At 35.2% G+C, this 27,703-nt stretch overlaps 1 long non-coding RNA gene across 7 annotated transcripts; it reads left to right on the top strand.

Moving 5' to 3' along the window:
- The first annotated feature begins 2,362 nt into the window (after positions 1-2,362).
- On the top strand, positions 2,363-18,134 carry LOC113281434. 7 transcript variants are annotated; one of them, XR_003326145.1, is made up of 14 exons: positions 2,363-2,806; positions 3,062-3,231; positions 3,421-3,494; positions 3,595-3,733; positions 4,636-4,773; positions 4,880-4,945; positions 5,037-5,234; positions 5,585-5,656; positions 5,979-6,264; positions 6,384-6,438; positions 6,621-6,675; positions 16,901-17,015; positions 17,099-17,256; positions 17,700-18,134. It is a non-coding gene; the product is annotated as an uncharacterized LOC113281434 (long non-coding RNA). The 7 variants fall into 7 exon arrangements; XR_003326140.1 differs by lacking the exon at positions 5,979-6,264; XR_003326141.1 differs by lacking the exon at positions 5,979-6,264 and having other exon boundaries at positions 17,099-17,268.
- The last annotated feature ends 9,569 nt before the right edge of the window (positions 18,135-27,703 follow it).

Here is a 27,703-nt window from a genome sequence, read left to right as displayed (position 1 = left end):
GATCGATTTGCACACTTGTTGATGTCATATTTCTCATCATTGCAGTTGTGAGTGATTTTAAAGACTCTAAGCGTGAAATTAAGTCCTTTACCTTTCTTTACCATGCCATAAATGAAGAATGGACATTGTTGAGTCTTCCAATCAACGCACTTAACCCTTAGATTGGTCTTACAACTCTTAGTAGCTATTGTCTGGTGGCCATTCTTCACACAAAATTTTCTCATATGCTTGTAAAAATACATCTTACTCACAATTTACTTCCAATTATGAGAGCATTTGTATCCAATAGTTGTTATCTTTTTAATCTAGGAACATTTTCTCATTATCATCTTCCTTTAAGTGTTTTGCATATTCATTCTCAAAATTTGAATTATCATGAGGAGGCACATTAAGCTTCGTATTATTACACTAAGGCCCAACAAATGGTACTATAAGCTCCATCCCAACTGGTTCATCTTAGTCTGATCCAAGAACAAACAAATAACATGATTCATCAAGTTTAAGTACCATACAAGAAAACAATGAATAAACAACAAATATAAACAAACAAAAAATGTAAACAATGAACATTATGCCTTCCTTGTCAGAGTCAGAGCCCAGTAAGTCCCCATAATGGTCCTTTGCAATTTAAAAACAAGATAAAAAACAACAACATTAGTACCCGATATCAAATCGAAATACAATTTTAATAAATAACAAATATAACAAACACAATATTACCTTCCTTGTCATTATCCACCTCAACTTCACCAATTCTGGATCACCAATATCACCATCACTATCACCATCGATATCACTGCCCATATTTGATAAATACCCACTGTCAACCTTCTTCAGAAGCTTCTTGTAATCCATGTCATCTTGATCCTCTTGTTCATATCCGGGTACATTTTTCAAATCCTTATCAGAATGACACTCATCCCCTTCAAATTTAGGAAGATGAACAACAAACTCATCATTCTTCTTATATTCTTGACTCATCTTGTAAATATCTTCAATAAAATTGTAGCTTCAAACCAGAAATCATAATTAAAACTTCTTCAATTATGTTTTCAGCCACACTTGCTTGTGTTGGTTGAGTTTGTTCAGAGAAGGAACATATACTTCTTCTTCAGGTATGTTTTCAGCCACACTTGCTTGTGTTGCTTGAGTTTGTTTGGGGATTTGGGGAACATAAACTTCTTCTTTATCTGATAAATCAATGAATAACTTCTTCTTACTTCTTGCCGCAATTTGTTTCTTGAAAATGCTGCTAGCCTTAGACTTCTTCTTCTTTTTCTTCTTGAACTACTAGGTGTATTACCCTTGGATACTATTTTCTTTGGTGTTGAACTAGTAGGTGTACCCTTGGATACTGATTTTTCCTTCCTACAGTGCTACCTTCTACCTCTCCATATTCTTAATTGGAGTTAATTACTTGTGTGGAGGAACTGAATCATATATAAGTTTAGAAACCTCGCCAGTGTGAATCCTAGTAAACACTTGCATATGCAGAATCCAACAATTCTCATCTATTTCTACATTATCCCAAAACTACCAAAACTCTTCTTCCGTAATCAAAGACTCTGGTGAACAAGGTTCCACAAACCATAATATGTCTATAATCTCATTACCCCTCAATCTCAAATTTGGCATGATCATGTCCTTTAACCTATCAAGACCCATCTTAGCTCTAGCCAAGTTTCTGAACTCAAAACACTGGTGAGTTAGCAACACCTTTACCTTAATATTTCTGATAGGAATTTGGTCATGTTCAACATCATTTCAACAATCAAATAAATCAAGTCAGAAACTAAAAAAAATACAAACCCTAGAAAGATCTATTCGCGGAGAAACAGAAACAAACTGATGAATTTGAAATCAATAAACTGATTTGTAAATCAAATTTTATAAACCATAGATATTGAATTAGGGTTTGTCACTTATCTTTTAGTTATTCGTTTCTCATCTGGTGATGGCGAAACCAATTATAGTTCGCCATTTGATTACACGATCTGGCTTCGTCTTTACTCTAATCTCTGTAACCCTAAGTTATTATCGATATGAGAGAAGAATCGAAATAGAGACAAACACAGAGAAATGGAGAGATGAAGCAAAATGGAGAGGCGAAAGGAAAATAGAAGAGACTGAAAGATTATGTCACTTCCTTCTCCATTTCCGCATGTTAGTCAACCCAACTCTCATCTTAATAGTCCAATTGTATATACAATTTGAGGACGAAATACTGGCTCCAGAATGAAAGTTAGGCCAAAAGTTTGAATTCTAGAGCTCCTGGCCCCCGACCAATAGAAATCCAGAGTTTTGAAATATTTTCAGCGTTTTTTTTTTGGCGAACGAAATGGGTAAGTCATCAACACCAGGGTTATAATATGCTTCGAGAGAAAAAAGAAAAAAAAAAAATTCTCGCTGAACCAAAACCCTAATTGTAATCTTTCTCTTTTCGTTGCCGTCTCCAGCGATTCTATTATGTTCCCTTTTCTGAATCTATTATCTTCCCTTTCTGTTGTTGAATCCATTCTCTTCCCTTTCTGTTGTTATACAATGGTGTCTAGCAGTGGGCCATAGGAAATAGAGGGTTTCGATTCATGTTTTTGGCGATGTTGAGTACATTCACACTAACACACACATCCCTTAAACCCCTGTTCTCTTCCGATCTCTTTTTCTTCTCATCGGGTACGATTTTACAGATTTCTTCTTTGAGTGTTTTTTTAGGTGTGGGAGTTGGGGTTTATCTAGATAATTTGAACGAAAATTTATAATTCAAGGCTGAAGAGGAGCTAGGTCATGAACCGACTCAAAACCAAAGGTAACTTGAGCTCCTTAACACCAGTTTAATTGGAAGCTACTGACACATAGGGGAACTAGAGTTGTGCGAGTTGATGGACTCATTCCATTTTTCATGTTAATATACTGCAGGTTCTCAGCAACAATCATTTATGATGTGATAGAAATAACACTCATAGTCACAGCATTCGGATTCATATAACTACCTCAAACCTAATGTGGGTGTTTCATACTTTCCCAGATGCTAATGTTGCAGTAATTTTACTAAATTTTGCAGGAAAATACTTGGAAACTCCGGAAATCTTACCGAGGACGGAGGACCAGTGACAAGTGTGACAGAGAGCGGGCAAAAACTCTAATTTTGGTTAAAGCTGTGTAGTGGGTCGATATTTCATGTGTTGCTATCTCAGTTCATCGTAGAAGGGTCTAAAAAGGGGGCTATAGAAGGTATGGCTTCTCCTATTGGTACATATGTCTTTTTAAGGGGGCTTTAATGGGGTTGTGTTACAGCAGTCAGTAGCTGTAATTACGGCCTGCTCCACCTTTGCGAAGGAGTGCCAAGGTAGTACTTAATGATTGCTTACTTCTCATATTTTCTAGCAAGTACATAATAATGAACTACCAACTACATTGCAGGGAAGTTCTCCTCTCAAGGAATGCTTCAAAGGTGTACTTCCACCTGAACATACCCGAAGTTCATGAAATAAGAGGTAGGTAGGTTTTATTGATATTGGATATGGAGAAAATACTTGAAATATTCTCGGATGGTTTTATTGATCTTGCTTTGTATTTTTTATATGCTTCCTACAGGACTATTGGCGTTGTTTCACAAAATGATAATGGAAGTGCAAAAAACCGTGACGGTCAAAAACAATTTGAATATAAAATCTTGACAGTGAATGGAAGGCGCTGAGAACCACGTATAGTGGTGTAGTTATGGAAGACTCGGGTACGCTTTCTACCCTCTTATATACGCGATCCATACATCTGAGTTTGGAGAATAATGTTTTCCTAATTAATCAAGTAGATGAAAGAAAAGTTCATACTAACTCCAACACAGTCAGTAGTAAAGGTTTTAAGTCAGCTAATTATATCAAAAAAATTGCCCTATTTCAAGTGCAAATTGTTATATAGGTCGTGGGAAGAGGAACGACTATGTGAACAAATCTATCTTTGGTAATCTACTTTTACAGAATACAAATTAGGTTACTTATTGTACTCAATTCATTCAAATTTCTTTCTTTGTAAACCAATTTATTCATATTTTTTTAGCATTTGCATTCTTTGTTATTAAACTTCTTGAGGAGCACTCCTAAAAGGGTTCAACATCGGGGTCAATGTATTTGTTGGCATGAAAAATATGTTGATTCAACCCATAAATTGATGTTAACTTTTACTGATTTCAATATTCTGTAACACGTACTACTGTTGTTATCCATGCACTTGATGGATCTTGAATCATAATTCCACCATCTAGGTATGTGTGCTGTTATACTAACAGGTGGAATATATATATCTGGGATATATACATCTGAATGCATGGAACCTTTAGTTACTTGAAGGTTGTAGAGGTTCCATAATTCTTTCTCATGTTGATTAGAAGACATGAAAATATCTAAATTTCAACTGGATATGCACCTTTAATCTTAATTCGAGGAAGAAAGTTTGTATTCTTTTTTAATATCACATAAACTTTTATTCAATTGTTTACATAGACCCAACCAGTTTCAGTATCCATTTAGTGATTATTTTTCTGATAACTTTTGGTGAGCTTTACATGAAAGAAAACTGAAACCTAATGTTTTTTTTTAAATGGTCGTGCATGCTTGGAATCACATCATCTACCATCAGCTCCTTGCCAAGTTCGCTTACCAGGATTTGAAGTATTTCGATCATGCATTTCACAGTATGGAGAAAAAGGCTGCGATTTATAATTATTGGAGTTAAATTCAACGGAAAAACTGAGAAGAAAAGATTATAATTTTCTTTGTAAGTTCACCATATCATAGTATAATATGACAAAACCGTGCAAAGCTTCATGAAAAGGTACATAGAAGTCCCCTTGCAAGTGTAATGCATGATATACTGTTTTCAGATTTAACAAAGCTGCACTCATCGGGGCATCGAGGCACATGCTTCATTCCACAGATGAATATACCAGGTAAAGCTGCGAGAGTATTTGATAGGATGGTGGGTGTGGCCTTTGTGTTTAGAGTATCCATATCATAGTATAATATGACAAAACCGTGCAGCCAGAAAATATCAAGGTAGTGAGGTCTATATAGAAAGCTTATGAGGAACTGTAGTTAGAGACTTATCCGTAAAGGGGATGAAGAGAGGTGCTGCCAAAGAAATCGAACAGATGAGGAGGTATATGTAGTTGTTTTCCAATGAAGTTGGGATGCCTGTCCGAATGCAAGCCTTGCGTCCTCTGTTCCTGCTCTTAGATTGTAAGTCGCATCTTATTGAGTTTTCTACATATCCGTTTCATTTTGTAGTGTAGGTATTCTTTTACATTGTACCGTTTTTGAGTAGTATTAAATTCCATTTAGAAATTAATATTAGATTATCTAAAATAGTATTAGACTAAGAGTAATTTGACACTATCCTTATTATGTAGATATTAATTAGATCGGTAGTGTTATTATTAGTATCTTAAGGGTTTGTCAAATGTAGAATAAGTATTTGAAATTTGGTTTGCGTAAATCTGGATTTGGTTAGAAATCCAAGCATACTTTCCGTGTAACAATACCAAGGTTTTTAATTAGTAACTGTAGATATTTTTGGTACCTTATTGCAGGTAAAAGCTCCTTACGAAATGAGTGTGGAGGAAAGGCTCAAAGCTCCTATTTATGCCACATATAGTTCGCAGGTAAGAATACTAAGATCTATAGTTTTTAATTGCACTTATTTTTAAAACCATATTTCGGGTAAAATCTCCTAATGTAGATAATTGATATGAGTGTGATGAAAGAAGCAGAGCTGAAGGAGGGAGTGATTGTTGTGATTGTTCAGTGGTGACTAATGAGGAACGTACAGTTAATGAAGTTAAACTACATACTTACGGAAAAATAACTAGAAGTTCAAGTTTTCTCGCAAATTGTGGAACTAAAGGAAACCTGCAAATTATGTTTACATATGTATAGCTTGGTATTAAGCTTGACTAATGCAAGTATGTATATCTATATTATAAGGGACAATGGTGTTTTCCCACATCGACGGCCATCTACAGTTCGGACACATAAAGAAGGGTCCTGATTGAACCACTTACTCTAGACATTTGTGTTTTTCCTGTTGGACGGTGACCTACATTTTGAACAGTTAAAGGACGGTCCAGAATAAAACTTATTCTAACACTCCAATAACACATTTTCCCTTCGCATTACTAGTCTCTAGCTCTTCCGTTACTCATCCCGTTAATTTCCAAATTAATTTCAAGTTTCCTTCCATCAATGGCAGAGGCGTTATGCATGTGCAAGGGTAATAAAAACAAAGCCAATGTTGATTCTGGCTATTTATCACTCTGATTTTGGTTGATTAGGGGTTACGGTTCTTCTTTCCCAAAATTTTAATTGATTTTCCCTTTGTTGATATCATAGGGTTTTGCCGTAATCTTCGACCACTCGGGGTAGGAAGTGCAGAAACTTTGTATCTGTAAGTAATTATCAATTTTTAGTTTTATTTTTTTTTCTGAATAATTCATAGGGTTTCAATTTTTAACATCATAATTCTCAATTTTTAGTTTAAAAATCGTCGAGTAGTCATAGGGTTTCGATTTTTAACAATCTATGATTTTCCCAAAATTTTAATTGATTTTCCCTTTGTTGATATCATAGGGTTTTGCCGTTTTCTTCGACCACTCGGGGTAGGAAGTGCAGAAACTTTGTATCTGTAAGTAATCATCAATTTTTAGTTATATTTTTTTTCTGAATAATTCATAGGGTTTCAATTTTTAACATCATAATTCTCAATTTTTAGTTTAAAAATCGTTGAGTAGTCATAGGGTTTCGATTTTTAACAATCTATGTTTTTAAATTTTACTATATCATTGTTATTTATGTTTATCATTTCGAATTAGTGTTGATCTATTCAAAAATCCGTTCTCTGTCCTGTTAGGCTGTTGCTCTTCCTTCGATTGTTGTTTGGCACATTCATTTTCGCTTTCTTAGGACGCACCCACCTCCAGTTGTGGAATTCGTATCTTAGTGAAGCAAGATGCTAGCGAGATGGCTAAAATAGCTCACGGTATGGAGGTGTTGATTCTCATCATTAGTAGTAGTTAGATACTCTTTAGAGATTTAAGACCATTAGATATGCAAATTCATGTACAAATCTATAAGAAAACTCTCAGATGGAGCCATTAATAGTGTTTTTCCCTATGGACAAAGATCTAAAAGAGGGTCAAGATTGTTGCAGTTACAAATATTATTATCGTTGGATTTGTTCTTCTATATACTTCAACGCAAAACCGTTTCGTTAATATATTCATAGTAAAAAGGAAACACCTATTGCCCTAATCCCTTTCATAATAAAGAAAACCCTCAGACGCTCGCTCATTGCACAAATCTATTACCTAAGGTATGATTCGTAGTTACTTTGGTTGATTAATAAAATTGTTTTTATTTTTTCCCAATTTGTTTTAATATTTTCCCTCGGGTATGACCCTGTGTGATTGGATGGTTTCAATCAAGGCACTGAATACTATATTTTACTTAGGTGGTTTTAACTTTTAGTAGTCCATATTATAATAAGCTATACTACACTTGAAAGATCATCTTGACATTTTGAGTATGTTTTTGAGAGATTTAGAGTACGTGAATGACCATCTCAAATATCTTTTTATCACCGTTATTAGTTTCATGATAGTTTAAAAATCGTTGAGTAGTCATAGGGTTTCGATTTTTAACAATCTATGTTTTTAAATTTTACTATATCATTGTTATTTATGTTTATCATTTTGAATTAGTGTTGATCTATTCAAAGATCCGTACTCTGTCCTGTTAGGCTGTTGCTCTTCCTTTGATTGTTGTTTGGCACATTCATTTTTGCTTTCTTAGGATGCACCCACCTCCAGTTGTGGATTTCGTATCTTAGTGAAGCAAGATGCTAGCGAGATGGCTAAAATAGCTCACGGTATGGAGGTGTTGATTCTCATCATTAGTAGTAGTTAGATACTCTTTAGAGATTTAAGACCATTAGATATGCAAATTCATGTACAAATCTATAAGAAAACTCTTAGATGGAGCCATTAATAGTGTTTTTCCCTATGGACAAAGATCTAAAGGAGGGTCAAGATTGTTGCAGTTACAAATATTATTATCGTTGGATTTGTTCTTCTATATACTTCAACGCAAAACCGTTTCGTTAATATATTCATAGTAAAAAGGAAACACCTATTGCCCAAATCCCTTTCATAATAAAGAAAACCCTCAGACGCTCACTCACTGCACAAATCTATTATCTAAGGTATGATTCGTAGTTACTTTGGTTGATTAATAAAATTGTTTTTATTTTTTCCCAATTTGTTTTAATATTTTCCCCCGGGTATGACCCTGTGTGATTGGATGGTTTCAATCAAGGCACTGAATACTATATTTTACTTAGGCGGTTTTAAATTTTAATAGTCCATATTATAATAAGCTATACTACACTTGAAAGATCATCTTGACATTTTGATTATGTTTTTGAGAGATTTAGAGTACGTGAATGACCATCTCAAATATCTTTTTATCACCGTTATTAGTTTCATGATAGTTTAAAAATCGTTGAGTAGTCATAGGGTTTCGATTTTTAACAATCTATGTTTTTAAATTTTACTATATCATTGTTATTTATGTTTATCATTTCGAATTAGTGTTGATCTATTCAAAAATCCGTACTCTGTCCTGTTAGGCTGTTGCTCTTCCTTTGATTGTTGTTTGGCACATTCATTTTTGCTTTCTTAGGATGCACCCACCTCCAGTTGTGGATTTCGTATCTTAGTGAAGCAAGATGCTAGCGAGATGGCTAAAATAGCTCACGGTATGGAGGTGTTGATTCTCATCATTAGTAGTAGTTAGATACTCTTTAGAGATTTAAGACCATTAGATATGCAAATTCATGTACAAATCTATAAGAAAACTCTTAGATGGAGCCATTAATAATGTTTTTCCCTATGGACAAAGATCTAAAGGAGGGTCAAGATTGTTGCAGTTACAAATATTATTATCGTTGGATTTGTTCTTCTATATACTTCAACGCAAAACCGTTTCGTTAATATATTCATAGTAAAAAGGAAACACCTATTGCCCAAATCCCTTTCATAATAAAGAAAACCCTCAGACGCTCACTCACTGCACAAATCTATTATCTAAGGTATGATTCGTAGTTACTTTGGTTGATTAATAAAATTGTTTTTATTTTTTCCCAATTTGTTTTAATATTTTCCCCCGGGTATGACCCTGTGTGATTGGATGGTTTCAATCAAGGCACTGAATACTATATTTTACTTAGGCGGTTTTAAATTTTAATAGTCCATATTATAATAAGCTATACTACACTTGAAAGATCATCTTGACATTTTGAGTATGTTTTTGAGAGATTTAGAGTACGTGAATGACCATCTCAAATATCTTTTTATCACCGTTATTAGTTTCATGATAGTTTAAAAATCGTTGAGTAGTCATAGGGTTTCGGTTTTTAACAATCTATGTTTTTAAATTTTACTATATCATTGTTATTTATGTTTATCATTTTGAATTAGTGTTGATCTATTCAAAGATCCGTACTCTGTCCTGTTAGGATGTTGCTCTTCCTTTGATTGTTGTTTGGCACATTCATTTTTGCTTTCTTAGGATGCACCCACCTCCAGTTGTGGATTTCGTATCTTAGTGAAGCAAGATGCTAGCGAGATGGCTAAAATAGCTCACGGTATGGAGGTGTTGATTCTCATCATTAGTAGTAGTTAGATACTCTTTAGAGATTTAAGACCATTAGATATGCAAATTCATGTACAAATCTATAAGAAAACTCTTAGATGGAGCCATTAATAGTGTTTTTCCCTATGGACAAAGATCTAAAGGAGGGTCAAGATTGTTGCAGTTACAAATATTATTATCGTTGGATTTGTTCTTCTATATACTTCAATGCCAAACCGTTTCGTTAATATATTCATAGTAAAAAAGAAACACCTATTGCCCTAATCCCTTTCATAATAAAGAAAACCCTCAGACGCTCACTCACTGCACAAATCTATTATCTAAGGTATGATTCGTAGTTACTTTGGTTGATTAATAAAATTGTTTTTATTTTTCCCAATTTGTTTTAATATTTTCCCTCGGGTATGACCCTGTGTGATTGGATGGTTTCAATCAAGGCACTGAATACTATATTTTATTTAGGCGGTTTTAACTTTTAGTAGTCCATATTATAATAAGCTATACTACACTTGAAAGATCATCTTGACATTTTGAGTATGTTTTTGAGAGATTTAGAGTACGTGAATGACCATCTCAAATATCTTTTTATCACCGTTATTAGTTTCATGATAGTTTAAAAATCGTTGAGTAGTCATAGGGTTTCGATTTTTAACAATCTATGTTTTTAAATTTTACTATATCATTGTTATTTATGTTTATCATTTTGAATTAGTGTTGATCTATTCAAAAATCCGTACTCTGTCCTGTTAGGCTGTTGCTCTTCCTTTGATTGTTGTTTGGCACATTCATTTTTGCTTTCTTAGGATGCACCCACCTCCAGTTGTGGATTTCGTATCTTAGTGAAGCAAGATGCTAGCGAGATGGCTAAAATAGCTCACGGTATGGAGGTGTTGATTCTCATCATTAGTAGTAGTTAGATACTCTTTAGAGATTTAAGACCATTAGATATGCAAATTCATGTACAAATCTATAAGAAAACTCTCAGATGGAGCCATTAATAGTGTTTTTCCCTATGGACAAAGATCTAAAGGAGGGTCAAGATTGTTGCAGTTACAAATATTATTATCGTTGGATTTGTTCTTCTATATACTTCAATGCAAAACCGTTTCGTTAATATATTCATAGTAAAAAAGAAACACCTATTGCCCTAATCCCTTTCATAATAAAGAAAACCCTCAGACGCTCACTCACTGCACAAATCTATTATCTAAGGTATGATTCGTAGTTACTTTGGTTGATTAATAAAATTGTTTTTATTTTTCCCAATTTGTTTTAATATTTTCCCTCGGGTATGACCCAGTGTGATTGGATGGTTTCAATCAAGGCACTGAATACTATATTTTACTTAGGTGGTTTTAACTTTCAGTAGTCCATATTATAATAAGCTATACTACACTTGAAAGATCATCTTGACATTTTGAGTATGTTTTTGAGAGATTTAGAGTACGTGAATGACCATCTCAAATATCTTTTTATCACCGTTATTAGTTTCATGATAGTTTAAAAATCGTTGAGTAGTCATAGGGTTTCGATTTTTAACAATCTATGTTTTTAAATTTTACTATATCATTGTTATTTATGTTTATCATTTTGAATTAGTGTTGATCTATTCAAAAATCCGTACTCTGTCCTGTTAGGCTGTTGCTCTTCCTTTGATTGTTGTTTGGCACATTCATTTTTGCTTTCTTAGGATGCACCCACCTCCAGTTGTGGATTTCGTATCTTAGTGAAGCAAGATGCTAGCGAGATGGCTAAAATAGCTCACGGTATGGAGGTGTTGATTCTCATCATTAGTAGTAGTTAGATACTCTTTAGAGATTTAAGACCATTAGATATGCAAATTCATGTACAAATCTATAAGAAAACTCTTAGATGGAGCCATTAATAGTGTTTTTCCCTATGGACAAAGATCTAAAGGAGGGTCAAGATTGTTGCAGTTACAAATATTATTATCATTGGATTTGTTCTTCTATATACTTCAACGCAAAACCGTTTCGTTAATATATTCATAGTAAAAAGGAAACACCTATTGCCCTAATCCCTTTCATAATAAAGAAAACCCTCAGACGCTCACTCACTGCACAAATCTATTATCTAAGGTATGATTCGTAGTTACTTTGGTTGATTAATAAAATTGTTTTTATTTTTTCCCAATTTGTTTTAATATTTTCCCTCGGGTATGACCCTGTGTGATTGGATGGTTTCAATCAAGGCACTGAACACTATATTTTACTTAGGCGGTTTTAACTTTTAGTAGTCCATATTATAATAAGCTATACTACACTTGAAAGATCATCTTGACATTTTGAGTATGTTTTTGTGAGATTTAGAGTACGTGAATGACCATCTCAAATATCTTTTTATCACCGTTATTAGTTTCATGATAGTTTAAAAATCGTTGAGTAGTCATAGGGTTTCGATTTTTAACAATCTATGTTTTTAAATTTTACTATATCATTGTTATTTATGTTTATCATTTCGAATTAGTGTTGATCTACTCAAAAATCCGTACTCTGTCCTGTTAGGCTGTTGCTCTTCCTTTGATTGTTGTTTGGCACATTCATTTTTGCTTTCTTAGGATGCACCCACCTCCAATTGTGGATTTCGTATCTTAGTGAAGCAAGATGCTAGCGAGATGGCTAAAATAGCTCACGGTATGGAGGTGTTGATTCTCATCATTAGTAGTAGTTAGATACTCTTTAGAGATTTAAGACCATTAGATATGCAAATTCATGTACAAATCTATAAGAAAACTCTTAGATGGAGCCATTAATAGTGTTTTTCCCTATGGACAAAGATCTAAAGGAGGGTCAAGATTGTTGCAGTTACAAATATTATTATCGTTGGATTTGTTCTTCTATATACTTCAATGCAAAACCGTTTCGTTAATATATTCATAGTAAAAAAGAAACACCTATTGCCCTAATCCCTTTCATAATAAAGAAAACCCTCAAACGATCACTCACTGCACAAATCTATTATCTAAGGTATGATTCGTAGTTACTTTGGTTGATTAATAAAATTGTTTTTATTTTTCCCAATTTGTTTTAATATTTTCCCTCGGGTATGACCCTGTGTGATTGGATGGTTTCAATCAAGGCACTGAATACTATATTTTATTTAGGCGGTTTTAACTTTTAGTAGTCCATATTATAATAAGCTATACTACACTTGAAAGATCATCTTGACATTTTGAGTATGTTTTTGAGAGATTTAGAGTACGTGAATGACCATCTCAAATATCTTTTTATCACCGTTATTAGTTTCATGATAGTTTAAAAATCGTTGAGTAGTCATAGGGTTTCGATTTTTAACAATCTATGTTTTTAAATTTTACTATATCATTGTTATTTATGTTTATCATTTTGAATTAGTGTTGATCTATTCAAAGATCCGTACTCTGTCCTGTTAGGCTGTTGCTCTTCCTTTGATTGTTGTTTGGCACATTCATTTTTGCTTTCTTAGGATGCACCCACCTCCAGTTGTGGATTTCGTATCTTAGTCAAGCAAGATGCTAGCGAGATGGCTAAAATAGCTCACGGTATGGAGGTGTTGATTCTCATCATTAGTAGTAGTTAGATACTCTTTAGAGATTTAAGACCATTAGATATGCAAATTCATGTACAAATCTATAAGAAAACTCTTAGATGGAGCCATTAATAGTGTTTTTCCCTATGGACAAAGATCTAAAGGAGGGTCAAGATTGTTGCAGTTACAAATATTATTATCGTTGGATTTGTTCTTCTATATACTTCAATGCAAAACCGTTTCGTTAATATATTCATAGTAAAAAAGAAACACCTATTGCCCTAATCCCTTTCATAATAAAGAAAACCCTCAGACGCTCACTCACTGCACAAATCTATTATCTAAGGTATGATTCGTAGTTACTTTGGTTGATTAATAAAATTGTTTTTATTTTTCCCAATTTGTTTTAATATTTTCCCTCGGGTATGACCCTGTGTGATTGGATGGTTTCAATCAAGGCACTGAATACTATATTTTATTTAGGCGGTTTTAACTTTTAGTAGTCCATATTATAATAAGCTATACTACACTTGAAAGATCATCTTGACATTTTGAGTATGTTTTTGAGAGATTTAGAGTACGTTTATGACCATCTCAAATATCTTTTTATCACCGTTATTAGTTTCATGATAGTTTAAAAATCGTTGAGTAGTCATAGGGTTTCGATTTTTAACAATCTATGTTTTTAAATTTTACTATATCATTGTTATTTATGTTTATCATTTTGAATTAGTGTTGATCTATTCAAAAATCCGTACTCTGTCCTGTTAGGCTGTTGCTCTTCCTTTGATTGTTGTTTGGCACATTCATTTTTGCTTTCTTAGGATGCACCCACCTCCAGTTGTGGATTTCGTATCTTAGTGAAGCAAGATGCTAGCGAGATGGCTAAAATAGCTCACGGTATGGAGGTGTTGATTCTCATCATTAGTAGTAGTTAGATACTCTTTAGAGATTTAAGACCATTAGATATGCAAATTCATGTACAAATCTATAACAAAACTCTTAGATGTAGCCATTAATAGTGTTTTTCCCTATGGACAAAGATCTAAAGGAGGGTCAAGATTGTTGCAGTTACAAATATTATTATCGTTGGATTTGTTCTTCTATATACTTCAACGCAAAACCGTTTCGTTAATATATTCATAGTAAAAAGGAAACACTTATTGCCCTAATCCCTTTCATAATAAAGAAAACCCTCAGACGCTCACTCACTGCACAAATCTATTATCTAAGGTATGATTCGTAGTTACTTTGGTTGATTAATAAAATTGTTTTTATTTTTTCCCAATTTGTTTTAATATTTTCCCTCGGGTATGACCCTGTGTGATTGGATGGTTTCAATCAAGGCACTGAATACTATATTTTATTTAGGCGGTTTTAACTTTCAGTAGTCCATATTATAATAAGCTATACTACACTTGAAAGATCATCTTGACATTTTGAGTATGTTTTTTTGAGAGATTTAGAGTACGTGAATGACCATCTCAAATATCTTTTTATCACCGTTATTAGTTTCATGATAGTTTAAAAATCGTTGAGTAGTCATAGGGTTTCGATTTTTAACAATCTATGTTTTTAAATTTTACTATATCATTGTTATTTATGTTTATCATTTTGAATTAGTGTTGATCTATTCAAAAATCCGTACTCTGTCCTGTTAGGCTGTTGCTCTTCCTTTGATTGTTGTTTGGCACATTCATTTTTGCTTTCTTGGGATGCACCCACCTCCAGTTGTGGATTTCGTATCTTAGTGAAGCAAGATGCTAGCGAGATGGCTAAAATAGCTCACGGTATGGAGGTGTTGATTCTCATCATTAGTAGTAGTTAGATACTCTTTAGAGATTTAAGACCATTAGATATGCAAATTCATGTACAAATCTATAAGAAAACTCTTAGATGGAGCCATTAATAGTGTTTTTCCCTATGGACAAAGATCTAAAGGAGGGTCAAGATTGTTGCAGTTACAAATATTATTATCGTTGGATTTGTTCTTCTATATACTTCAACGCAAAACCGTTTCGTTAATATATTCATAGTAAAAAGGAAACACCTATTGCCCTAATCCCTTTCATAATAAAGAAAACCCTCAGACGCTCACTCACTGCACAAATCTATTATCTAAGGTATGATTCGTAGTTACTTTGGTTGATTAATAAAATTGTTTTTATTTTTCCCAATTTGTTTTAATATTTTCCCTCGGGTATGACCCTGTGTGATTGGATGGTTTCAATCAAGGCACTGAATACTATATTTTATTTAGGCGGTTTTAACTTTTAGTAGTCCATATTATAATAAGCTATACTACACTTGAAAGATCATTTTGACATTTTGAGTATGTTTTTGAGAGATTTAGAGTACGTGAATGACCATCTCAAATATCTTTTTATCACCGTTATTAGTTTCATGATAGTTTAAAAATCGTTGAGTAGTCATAGGGTTTCGATTTTTAACAATCTATGTTTTTAAATTTTACTATATCATTGTTATTTATGTTTATCATTTTGAATTAGTGTTGATCTATTCAAAAATCCGTACTCTGTCCTGTTAGGCTGTTGCTCTTCCTTTGATTGTTGTTTGGCACATTCATTTTTGCTTTCTTAGGATGCACCCACCTCCAGTTGTGGATTTCGTATCTTAGTGAAGCAAGATGCTAGCGAGATGGCTAAAATAGCTCACGGTATGGAGGTGTTGATTCTCATCATTAGTAGTAGTTAGATACTCTTTAGAGATTTAAGACCATTAGATATGCAAATTCATGTACAAATCTATAAGAAAACTCTCAGATGGAGCCATTAATAGTGTTTTTCCCTATGGACAAAGATCTAAAGGAGGGTCAAGATTGTTGCAGTTACAAATATTATTATCGTTGGATTTGTTCTTCTATATACTTCAATGCAAAACCGTTTCGTTAATATATTCATAGTAAAAAAGAAACACCTATTGCCCTAATCCCTTTCATAATAAAGAAAACCCTCAGACGCTCACTCACTGCACAAATCTATTATCTAAGGTATGATTCGTAGTTATTTTGGTTGATTAATAAAATTGTTTTTATTTTTCCCAATTTGTTTTAATATTTTCCCTCGGGTATGACCCTGTGTGATTGGATGGTTTCAATCAAGGCACTGAATACTATATTTTACTTAGGTGGTTTTAACTTTCAGTAGTCCATATTATAATAAGCTATACTACACTTGAAAAATCTTCTTGACATTTTGAGTATGTTTTTGAGAGATTTAGAGTACGTGAATGACCATCTCAAATATCTTTTTATCACCGTTATTAGTTTCATGATAAGCTTGATATGAACTCATCTGCTCTTTTTAGTGGTTATGTAAGCCTTGCATTTTGATTAATAAATGTTGTTTTCTGCCTTTTTTTTTTGCTCTTACCATCATCAAGATTACTAAAGACGTTTGTTTTCTAACAAAATCTTCTATCGTTTAGATTCTAGAATGTGTCACATAGCACTTCACGACAAGAAAATATATACATATAACCAACAATCCATTTGTATTAGCTTCCTCTCACAAATTAATTTTCTACATTATCTGGATGGGGATCAATAAATGAATTGATTGTATTTTGCATTTTTGTTCATTTGTTTTGGAGGATCCCTCATATTATGTAGATCGAAGGATCCCTTATATGCTGCCTATCTTTTTATGCAGATTTATCTCCTAACGCCAGTATGTCCAATCAGGGTATTGAATAGATGTAGTTACCAATGTCACCAACCAGAAAAACCTCTCTGAAATTTTGATGGCAAGATGGGACCCAAACTTGGTGCGTTATCCCGTCCAAATTGGTTGTATGTGATTGCACATTTTTACAACCATTTCTGAACTAATGTTTACCATTTTTGGCAGTGGGTCCAAGATATAGTTTGCAGAGCCTATGCTACCAAAATAGTTTGCGAGAGTGTGTGGCACTATCAAGGTTGCAGTATCTTCTGTACGGAAGTATTAGCGGAAGAATGTTATCTTTGGTGCAACAGGTGCGAAGCTAGAGTCCCTGATCCACCCAGGTAACACATAAGGTGCTGATACTATAATTTGTAAAACCTTTTTCGTCCTCTAAATCCAGTGTTACCTGCACAGAAACTGTAAAATGACTACACCTGCCTTCAAGGTACCTAATTCGCTTTGAAGTCTTACACCACGCTAGCACTCCTGCTATACTCAGGGCCTTTGACTCCGTCCCTGAAACGATTATCGACCGCCCAGAAATGGACATGGTTTTCTACATTTTGGAGATAAATTAAATGGTTTTTGATTTTGTTTTCATTGATATCTTCTGAATGAATATTTCAGAAGAGTCTGTACTATTAATTTAGATTTATATGTAATTTGCAGTACATAAACATTAGGATGAGTGTAATTAAAGAAATTTAGGAGCCTGTAACATGTATTGTGTGTTTTCTTATGAGTGAAGTACAGATCTTTATAAACTGAAATTATTTCTATACAGGGTGGATGTCGGGCAGGAAAGGAATAGTTCCCTATGCATATGGTTATGATCTTCCAGCCATATAACATATTATTCTATTTGGCTGGCAGGTAGGTTTAAGTGTGATGTCATCTCCTATTTGGCTGGCAGGTTGTTGGTTTCGGCCATTTAGTTACGCATGACAGGGTTTGTACATTGGGTAATTCAGTCAATCGTATCACCTGAAATTGTAGGTTAGCGGTTAACAAAATGATGGTTTGGTTTCTTACAATTATCATGAGTACAGATCCTTATTTTCTCATTGCCTGATCTTTTTTGTCCTTCAGATTACTGCCTTATGACAAATTCTTGAAAGTTGCAGTATGTTAAAGAGACACCTGAATGAGTTATTTATATTTGTGTACCACTCTTTATTACTGTGGCTGGCTTAATATAACAAAGTTTTCGACCTCTGAATCAATTCAGTAGAAATATGGAGAGCAAGGTAGTGTGATTTATACAAAGTACAGGGAATGGAAGTGTGATTCTTTTGCATAGGCAATCTATATATAGCCTTTTGTTTTTCATGTTTTCGGTATCTTTCGTGGTTTGTGGTTCTTAGCTTTAGCCGGTACACACGTGTTATCTTCTGTTTATTTTTGTACTCAGGTCCTTGGATTATTACTTGCTGTAGCACCAAGATTCCAGTGTCTTTTATCTTTACTGCAACGACCATGGTTGGATTGATGTCATAAAATTTTCTTCCTAGCACATTCCATGCCATCAATACCTCCATCATAAAAAAAACTATGTATGTGAAGAAAAAGTTGTAAAAAAAGTGGACTCGAGCATACTCGGTTATTGTTTTTAAAAACAATACGCATAGCTCTTGAGCTGAAATGTAGCTGAAATTTGCTTTGTGCCAAATTTATGTAGTTCTTGGGCCACACAATACCCATAGCTCTTTTGCTGATGGTTCTCTTTTTTCGGGTTTTAGTTTATGGTTTATAGTGAAAAATGAAGCACCTTTGCTAATTGATGTTGGGAAAACTTGGTCAAAATTACACCTCTGGTTGTTCATAATATCTCCTCGATCAAGTAATCTACAAGGAATACATTTCAAAGAAACAACTAAATTATACTGCTGAAATAACTACAAGTTACTAAGCATTTTGTTAATCTGTTTTTGCAAATGGCTTACACTTCTATTTTTCATGCGAACTATCTATCTCCAACGTTCTGCCATTTTGGTCCGACAACATGCTCGACTAAGTCAAGTCCAAACAGGGACATGAGAATTGAGATCGAGAGAAATCCAAGACAGCGGAAACTTAACTTTCAAGAATAAAGAGTCACTATAATCATACGTGAGTACCATCAATATTTTAGGGTGTAAAACATGCGTGACTTTTAACAAAGTCTCTTGCTGATTTACTGCATTGGTGAGCGGGGTTCGTTTTATATATATAATTCATCAACTTAATGATGCTTTTTCAAATAGTAATTGTAGTAGTGGTAAAAACTGGGTCTTTTCAGACTTGTGAAGAAAACAATTTTTATAGATTTAAATTAAACAGGCAACTAAATAAAATAATTCAAAGTTTTGGAGAAAAACACCAAGACTAGGATTCCACCAATGACCATTTTAATAGTAAACTCTAAATAGTTCTTATGCAATTTTATCTTTAAAATCAATTCTAATATTTGCCTCAAATAAGTTTTTGAAGTAATAATTGTAATTAAAAAGTATAAAACATCAAAACTTACTAAAACCCAGCATGCTTCATCAAGTCAATTCACAATTACTCAATAAAAACTATTAATTCAATTTTAATTCGTGCAAATAATCAAATAATAATATTGCAAATAAATATAAAAATTAGAATTATACCAATAAATTACCAATGGCTTCCTCCGACGTCTCGGCTAATGGGTTTAGCTCCTCATCCCAAAAACACACTCACAAGATAAATTCATGGCTAAAATAGATGTTTTTATTGATGATTATATGATGAAATAGGAATTAGCAACGCTGTAGTGGTGTTACAGCGCCACTGTTACAAAAGAGTATGGTAATTTAAGACTGCTGTAAACGATAACTATCTACTGCTGTGAAACAACGACAGTGGTATGAAAATAAGTCTGCTGAAGAACGACTGACTCTGCAAGTCTGTTCTTCGTGTTCTTCAGAAGCTTTAATGGCAGCAGCAGCAACAGCGTTGTCTCCTCTATAATTGCTTCTCCTAGGCTCTCATCGACTCTAAACTCTCTCCTAAAGGTTTCTAACCTTTCTTTAATGTAAACCAACACTTATATAGCCTTCAGATTCCCTAGAAACTCGATCAAATTCGAGAATAAATCTCTTATTCTTCACGTGCAGTTTGAACAATAATTCCATCTGTCGATTTTTGTATGCGTCTGTGAGCTATTCTATTGCTCCCAAAATCTTCTCTGACTTGAACTCAACTGTTTTGAAGTATATCCCACGCAAGAATCTCTCCCAAATCTTTCAAACCAATTCAAAACCCTAAACAGGGACCGTGTGCACTGTCTTGACTTTGTGTGGATTTTGTGACTTATCCAGCCCAATTAGATGGGTCTAATCGCTTCTAACAGGTCCCTTATGTCTTGTAGAGTCCGTGGGTATCAAATTTGCCCACTGAATCTCCTTCTAGGTCGCTCAAATCCTTGATCCAAAACTGTTGACGCTGCTGCCTTTTTTCCCGCTAAAATTTTCTTTTGAATTTGAGAAGTTGACCTCCCCTTATCTGTGGCTGGTATCCCTTTAGCAGATGCCTGGAAATGGGTCACTTCTTAGTAATTAGGTTACCCCTTATCCAAAATCAAGGGTCCGTATAGCAAGTGTCCTCTGGGGCATTTTCCGCATTTTTTTTCGGGGTTCCTCCGGGGTATTTCTGGGATACTTCCGGTACACTTCTGAGGCGCTTCCGGTACGTTATCAACGGAGGTCCAAATGCCACATTTTTAGCCAAATTCGCCGCAAGAGATTATTTTCCAAAAACACCTACAAATACATAAAATAACCAAATAAGTACAATATCGAGTACTAACAATATATACAAATGAGCTATATTAGACACATAAATGCGTCTATCAAATACCCCCAAACTTATTATTTGCTAGTCCCGAGCAAATCAAAACTACAAAATAAAATCCTAACTCACTGTCGCAGGCATCGTCGATTGCATTTAGCGTATGCAATAAGCCTTTAAACCCCTAGGTGGCCCTAGTGGCGAGTTATAGTCTCGGGAGGGCTTACCAGAGATATACCCACAAAACCTGTACTCCAGACCTTAGCTATCTACGCAGAACCTTGGAAGGCACTAAAGAATCTCCTTGGTTGGCATACTTATTGACTACAGGAAGAAGTACCCTGATGCGAAATTCCAATTGCTGTACACGAGTTTGCACTCAAGCATACTAAAATTCATATAAAGTGACAGAGCTCTACTCAGATAGTTGCACTATGGACATCATATTCGGAGTCAAACTAATCACATGGAAAGATTAAGAGATGGATATAGAAAAACATAGATGGTTTTGATGTTTACTAAGTGAACGGCGTTTCCCATATCTGTCTGAAGGCCTCCGCCAAAATGAACCTATCCTAATGGATTGAGATACTAGTCTGACTAATATCAATACACTGGCATATACAAGGGTACCAGTGGTCGATAACCTAACTCTAGGTCAACACAACTGGCATATACAAGGGTACCAGTGGTCGACTTTATTGAATTTATTCCTTTTGGTCAAATGGTCTGGTCTCAATTTCTTTCTTTTTTTTTTTTTTTTTTCATCTCTTTTTTTTCATCTTTTTGTTTTTTTTTTTTTTTTCATCTCTTTTTCTTTTTCAACTTTTTTTTTTTTCATTTTTTTCATGGTATCTCAATCACTCTAATTCACCCTAGCATTGGTAACAACTTGAATCGTGGGCCCCACCTATCACTTAGAGAAACATAGTTTAAAAACAAAATAAAATAAAAATAGAAGTGAAAAGGACTCAACGAGATATGGTGAAACTATCATGTTATTTCTAACATCTGAGCTCTGTGCTTTTATGAATAGACTCTTTAGATGTTTCCATCTAATCAGATTGGTTCCTCAAACTCCTACAATCAAAATGCTTCCATCCACTTAGATTAGTTAGTGCAATCCTCAATAGGCATAAATTTCTAGGCTCTGGAGTTTATTTATTGCAACTAAAAGCTAACAAAAAGTGTTTCTTCCCCACCCCCAAACTTAAATCTTACATTGTCCTCAATGTTCTAAGGATGAAAATAAAAGCATGAACAAGGAGAAACTATTACCACTGGAGGGAAAAGAAATAAGGAAGGATATTACCGTATCACATGAACGCGGGAGCCTCCCAGTAAATGCTAAATTTATAGTCATTAGCTAGACATCAAATACCTCAAAAAGAATTTTCACCTTCCAAAGTCGTATACCAATAGTCGAAATAATTGTGGGTCCATAAGACCAAATAGAACTGCCACAAATAGGAGACAAATGCTCAAGATCAGAAAAATGAGCAGATAGAGCAAAACCTGATCTAAAGTTTCTCGCAAGACAACTGGATTTATCTGAGGTGCCCACTTGGGCTTCATATGAGTGTCTCGGCAAACAGATTCATCCGAAAAACGGGTCTCTAACATTTGGATTTTCTCCTGGACATTATCAGGCGGATCAGGTTGTGGAGTCTGAATACACTCAAGCGATACCTCAGATGCACTAGGCTTGAGTCCCAAGTTAGGGACTTCTATTGGGGATAATTGACAATCTCTACCCCCAAACTTAGAATTTTGGGTGCCTCTACAATGACTAGTCACAATGTTCCTAATTTCTAGACCATCGGGTTCTTGAAAAAGGTCAATTGCTTTCTCTAAGTCATAATCAGGTGGTTCATCCTCAGCTTGCTTCATATCTTCTATGGTCCACTCTAAGGCTTCCTTATTTTCTTGAAGCACGGTCTCTGGACTACTTTCCTGATCACTATCCAAATCGGAGGCTATAATCACAGGGAAAGACTCGGGTGGGCCTAAAAATGTATAATTAGACTCCAACTCAGGAGGCTCTTTTAAATAAGGTATTAAGATAGACTCAGAAGCTAGTAATGGTTCGAACCTATCTTTCCATATATCAATATCTAACATAGGAACAGAATCCAACAGAGCATTTACTTGTTCAATGTTACTATCATCGTCGAAATCCAGGCTAAAATGGGATAAACAACTCTCCAATGTATTTTCCGGTACGATGTTTGGTAATGACTCCTGAACTAAGGTTCCTATCATGTTCACCTCTTCAATACATGTGCTATCTAGCTCAGAATGTAGCTTGTTTACATTAAAAATATTCAGCTCAATAGTCATATTACCAAAAGATAGATTCATAATACCATTTCGACAGTTTATGATCGCATTAGACGTAGCTAAGAATGGGCGACCTAAAATCACAGGTATTTGGTTCTCTGGGTCGGGGACAGGTTGGGTATCTAGGACCACGAAATCCACTGGATAAATAAACTTGTCGACCTCAATAAGAACATCCTCGATCACACCACGAGGGATTTTAACGGACCTATCAGCTAACTGGAGTGTTATCTGGGTAGGTTTCATCTCACCAAGTCCTAGCTTAAGGTACACATGGTATGGCAGTAAGTTCACACTGGCTCCTAAGTCAAGCAACGCTTTCTCAACACGGTACTTACCTATTGTACAAGAAATGGTAGGGGACCCTGGGTCTTTATACTTAGGAGTAGTGGTATTCTGAATAATAGAACTCACATGACTAGCTATGAAGGCTTTCTTCTGGACACTGAGCTTACGCTTTCGCGTACACAAGTCCTTAAGGAACTTGGCATAAGAGGGAATCTGCCTAATTGCATCTAATAATGGAAGGTTGATATTAACCTGCTTAAAAACCTCCAATATATCATTAAAGTTGGACTCCCTCTTAGTCGGAACTACAGCTGGGGAAACGGGGCTCTGGGAACAAAGTGAGGCTCAACAGGACCCTCATTGGTCTCTTTGGAGACTCTATCAGTCTCCTCATTTTCTGGCTCAGCAGGGTGAACTACAGCATGTTCACTATCAGGCATGGCGACCTTGTTGTCAACTTTCTTTCCACTTCTTAGGGTTGTGACAGCATTCACATGATTGTACGATTTCTCTCCTCTAGGGTTAGGATCAGTATGACTAGGGAACCTTCCATCCTCTCTCTCACTTATAAACTTAGCTATTTGTCCTACTTGAAGTTCTAACTTGGCAAGACTCTGGGAAGTATTCTTCAATTCCTGCCTAGTTTCTTGTTGAAAGCTCATGTGGTTCTTTGTTAGCATTCATGGTTATTTGCTAACATAGTGAGCTTCCTCTAAGGTAGAGATCTTTTTCTCGGAAGTGTTCTGAAACTGGGTTTGACCTGAAGAGTTCTTAAAACCAAAACCTGGGGGAGGCTGAGAATTGCTAGACTGGCCTTGACTCTGGCCCTTAGACCAAGAGAAATTAGGATGGTTTCTCCAACCAGGGTTGTAGGTTTCTGAGTATGGGTCAAACTTCTGACGGTTCTCAAACCTAGTTGTTATAGACAGCATGGGCTTGTTCTTCACTAACTGACCTTCCCAAAATGAATTATCGGGCTCTATTCCACAACTAGAGACTTGAGAGGCTCTATTAGGTTCAACAAGGGGCCTATTTTTAGACTGACCCATTTCTAAAGCTTCTAACCTTCTGGACAAAGCAGCAAACTTAGCATCTGACGCAAAACTCGTATCTACCATATTGGTGCTACTTCTATTGACAAGAGTCTTTTAGGGGGTTCAACACAAGATTCCCACTGTTGGGATTTTTCAGCGATAGCTCCTAAGAAGGTAAAAGCATCATCAGCATTTTTACTAGTGAACTCACCAGCGCACATAGACTCAACCATGGCTTTGGTCGAATAGTCTAAACCATCATAAATAATCTGTACAAGTTTCATATTATCAAATCCATGGTGAGGACACTGAGATAGGAGATCATTGAATCGCTCTAAAAACCTATAAAGAGACTCTCCCTCTTGTTGCACACTAGCACTAATTTTCTGCCTAACAGCTGCAGTTTTATGCTTAGGGTAGAATTTCATATAGAAGCAGCAGCAATAAGTTCCTGCCATGTTTCTAGATTCAGACGGTAGGTTGTTAGCCAGGTCTTGGCTTTATCTCTCAAGGAAAAGGGAAACATCTTAAGTTTCAAGACTTCATCAGTAAGGTCTTTTATTCTAATTGTCCCACAGATTTCCTCAAAGTCCCTAATATGAAAATAAGGGTTCTCATCATCTTTTCCTAAGAATATAGGGATCATTGAAGAATACTAGGTTTTATCTCGAAATTAGCCGTAGTGGCTGGCAATTTAATGCATGAAGCTCGGTTGGTCCTAGTTGGGAACATGTAATCTTTCAAAGTTGCCATCGCTGGCACAACAGAGTACTAGGGGTACTTTCACTCAGAGAAGATTCTCAAAACTGAAGTTTCCAAAAACAGGGCTCTCCAAAGAAGAGTCTTCGAGCTCCCTGCTTAAATCAGAAGAACTACTAGGTTTTTCGCTAATCAATCGACCTAGAGTATCTCTTTTCCAAGCCCTAACAAAATCGGGCATACACTAAAAAGAATTCAAAAAGAAATAAAAATCCTAACAGAAGGTTCTAGCAATCACACAGCAGGCTGACTCGACTTTACCACAGCAAACCTAAAGATTTCTAGCAAACAACAAGCATGATGGCTCCACTTAGATTGTTTCTAGACCAGCTTCTAATCCTTCGAAAGGGAATTCGTTACAATTTGAGCAAACCCCTCTGGAATCAATCCGAGTTAAGCAAGTTGAATCGAGGCGAGGGAAGCTCAGTGGAGCTTTGATACCCAAAACCTCACCGATCCAATGCGGCGCAGTCACGCATTCAACTCGCAGAAACCGTCAAGAACTTCGAGGTGTGCTTAAAAGAGTAACCAATATTTTTCGAATGATTGTCCTGTTAAGCTCGATACCCTATAGGTCTCTTTCTAGTCCAAATTTTAGGCTTAGGTTCGCTTTAGGTTTCGTTTTCCTAAGGCGGGCAAGAAGGGAGCGGTGATGAAATCCGAACCCTTATCTTATATGGTCCAGTCCTTGCCCTTTACTAGGAATTTAAAAACAGTCCATATTCAAGTCCTCAGCATATATTCACCTTAAGGAGTCCAGTAACCCGCTTGCAGGAGATTCGCGGGTGTTTAGAATTTTACCTCCCGTACCAGACGGGCGAAGAACCGCTGAAGTCGACTCGGGCCACGACTCCTATGCCGTGTGCGAACCCGAGGGGCCGAGTGATATTGTAATCGTCCTTCCCTGCAAACAGTTTATATTTAAGGGTACCCTTCCGTAGGGTTTAAAAAAAAATAAAAATGTCCCAAAATTAATGTCCAAAGTCCATAAAAAAAATACAAAAGAAAAGAAAGTCTAAAAAAAAAAATACAAAAAAAAAATGTCTCTCTTTTTTTTTCTCTTTTTACAAAATAAAGAAAATCTTCTTCTTTCGCTCCTTTAGCTTTGCTTTTCGCTCCCAAACTTTAAGTAAATCACCACAAGCTTTGGCAAAATTGTCTTCGCTCCAATCTTCAAAAATCTGCAAGGAAACAAAAAAAAAACAAAAATAAAAAATAAAAAAATCTAAAAAAAATGCTAACTAAACACAATCCGCGTCGGCGGCGCCAAAAATTTGATGGTTTTCAAATAGTGATTGTAGTAGTGGTAAAAAGGGTCTTTTCAGACTTGTGAAGAAAACAATTTTTCTAGATTTAAATTAAACAGGCAACTAAATAAAAATTCAAAGTTTTGGAGAAAACACCAAGACTAGGATTCCACCAATGACCATTTTAATAGTAAACTCTAAATAGTTCTTATGCAATTTTATCTTTAAAATCAATTCTAATATTTGCCTCAAATAGTTTTTGAAGTAATAATTGTAATTAAAAAGTATAAAACATCAAAAGTTACTAAAACCCAGCATGCTTCATCAAGTCAATTCACAATTACTCAATAAAAACTATTAATTCAATTTTAATTCGTGCAAATAATCAAATAATAATATTGCAAATAAATATAAAATTAGAATTATACCAATAAATTACCAATGGCTTCCTCCGTCGTCTCGGCTAATGGGTTTAGCTCCTCATCCCAAAAACACACTCACAAGATAAATTCATGGCTAAATAGATGTTTTTATTGATGATTATATGATGAAATAGGAATTAGCAACGCTGTAGTGGTGTTACAGCGCCACTGTTACAAAGAGTATGGTAATTTAAGACTGCTGTAAACGATAACTATCTACTGCTGTGAAACAACGACAGTGGTATGAAAATAAGTCTGCTGAAGAACGACTGACTCTGCGAGTCTGTTCTTCGTGTTCTTCAGAAGCTTTAATGGCAGCAGCAGCAGCAGCGTTGTCTCCTCTATAATTGCTTCTCCTAGGCTCTCATCGACTCTAAACTCTCTCCTAAAGGTTTCTAACCTTTCTTTGATGTAAACCAACACTTATATAGCCTTCAGATTCCCTAGAAACTCGATCAAATTCGAGAATAAATCTCTTATTCTTCACGTGCAGTTTGAACAATAATTCCATCTGTCGATCTTTGTATGCGTCTGTGAGCTATTCTATTGCTCCCAAAATCTTCTCTGACTTGAACTCAACTGTTTTGAAGTATATCCCACGCAAGAATCTCTCCCAAATCTTTCAAACCAATTCAAAACCCTAAACAGGGACCGTGTGCACTGTCTTGACTTTGTGTGGATTTTCTGACTTATCCAGCCCAATTAGATGGGTCTAATCGCTTCTAACAGGTCCCTTATGTCTTGTAGAGTCCGTGGGTATCAAATTTGCCCATTGAATCGCCTGCTAGGTCGCTCAAATCCTTGATCCAAAACTGTTGACGCTGCTGCCTTTTTTCCCGCCAAAATTTTCTTTTGAATTTGAGAAGTTGACCTCCCCTTATCTGTGGCTGGTCTCCCTTTAGC

This window comes from Papaver somniferum, chromosome 5 (assembly GCF_003573695.1).
Source record: "Papaver somniferum cultivar HN1 chromosome 5, ASM357369v1, whole genome shotgun sequence".
Lineage (NCBI taxonomy): Eukaryota > Viridiplantae > Streptophyta > Magnoliopsida > Ranunculales > Papaveraceae > Papaver > Papaver somniferum.
Note: the sequence above shows the minus strand (reverse complement) of the source record. Positions and strands in the feature narration are given on the sequence as shown.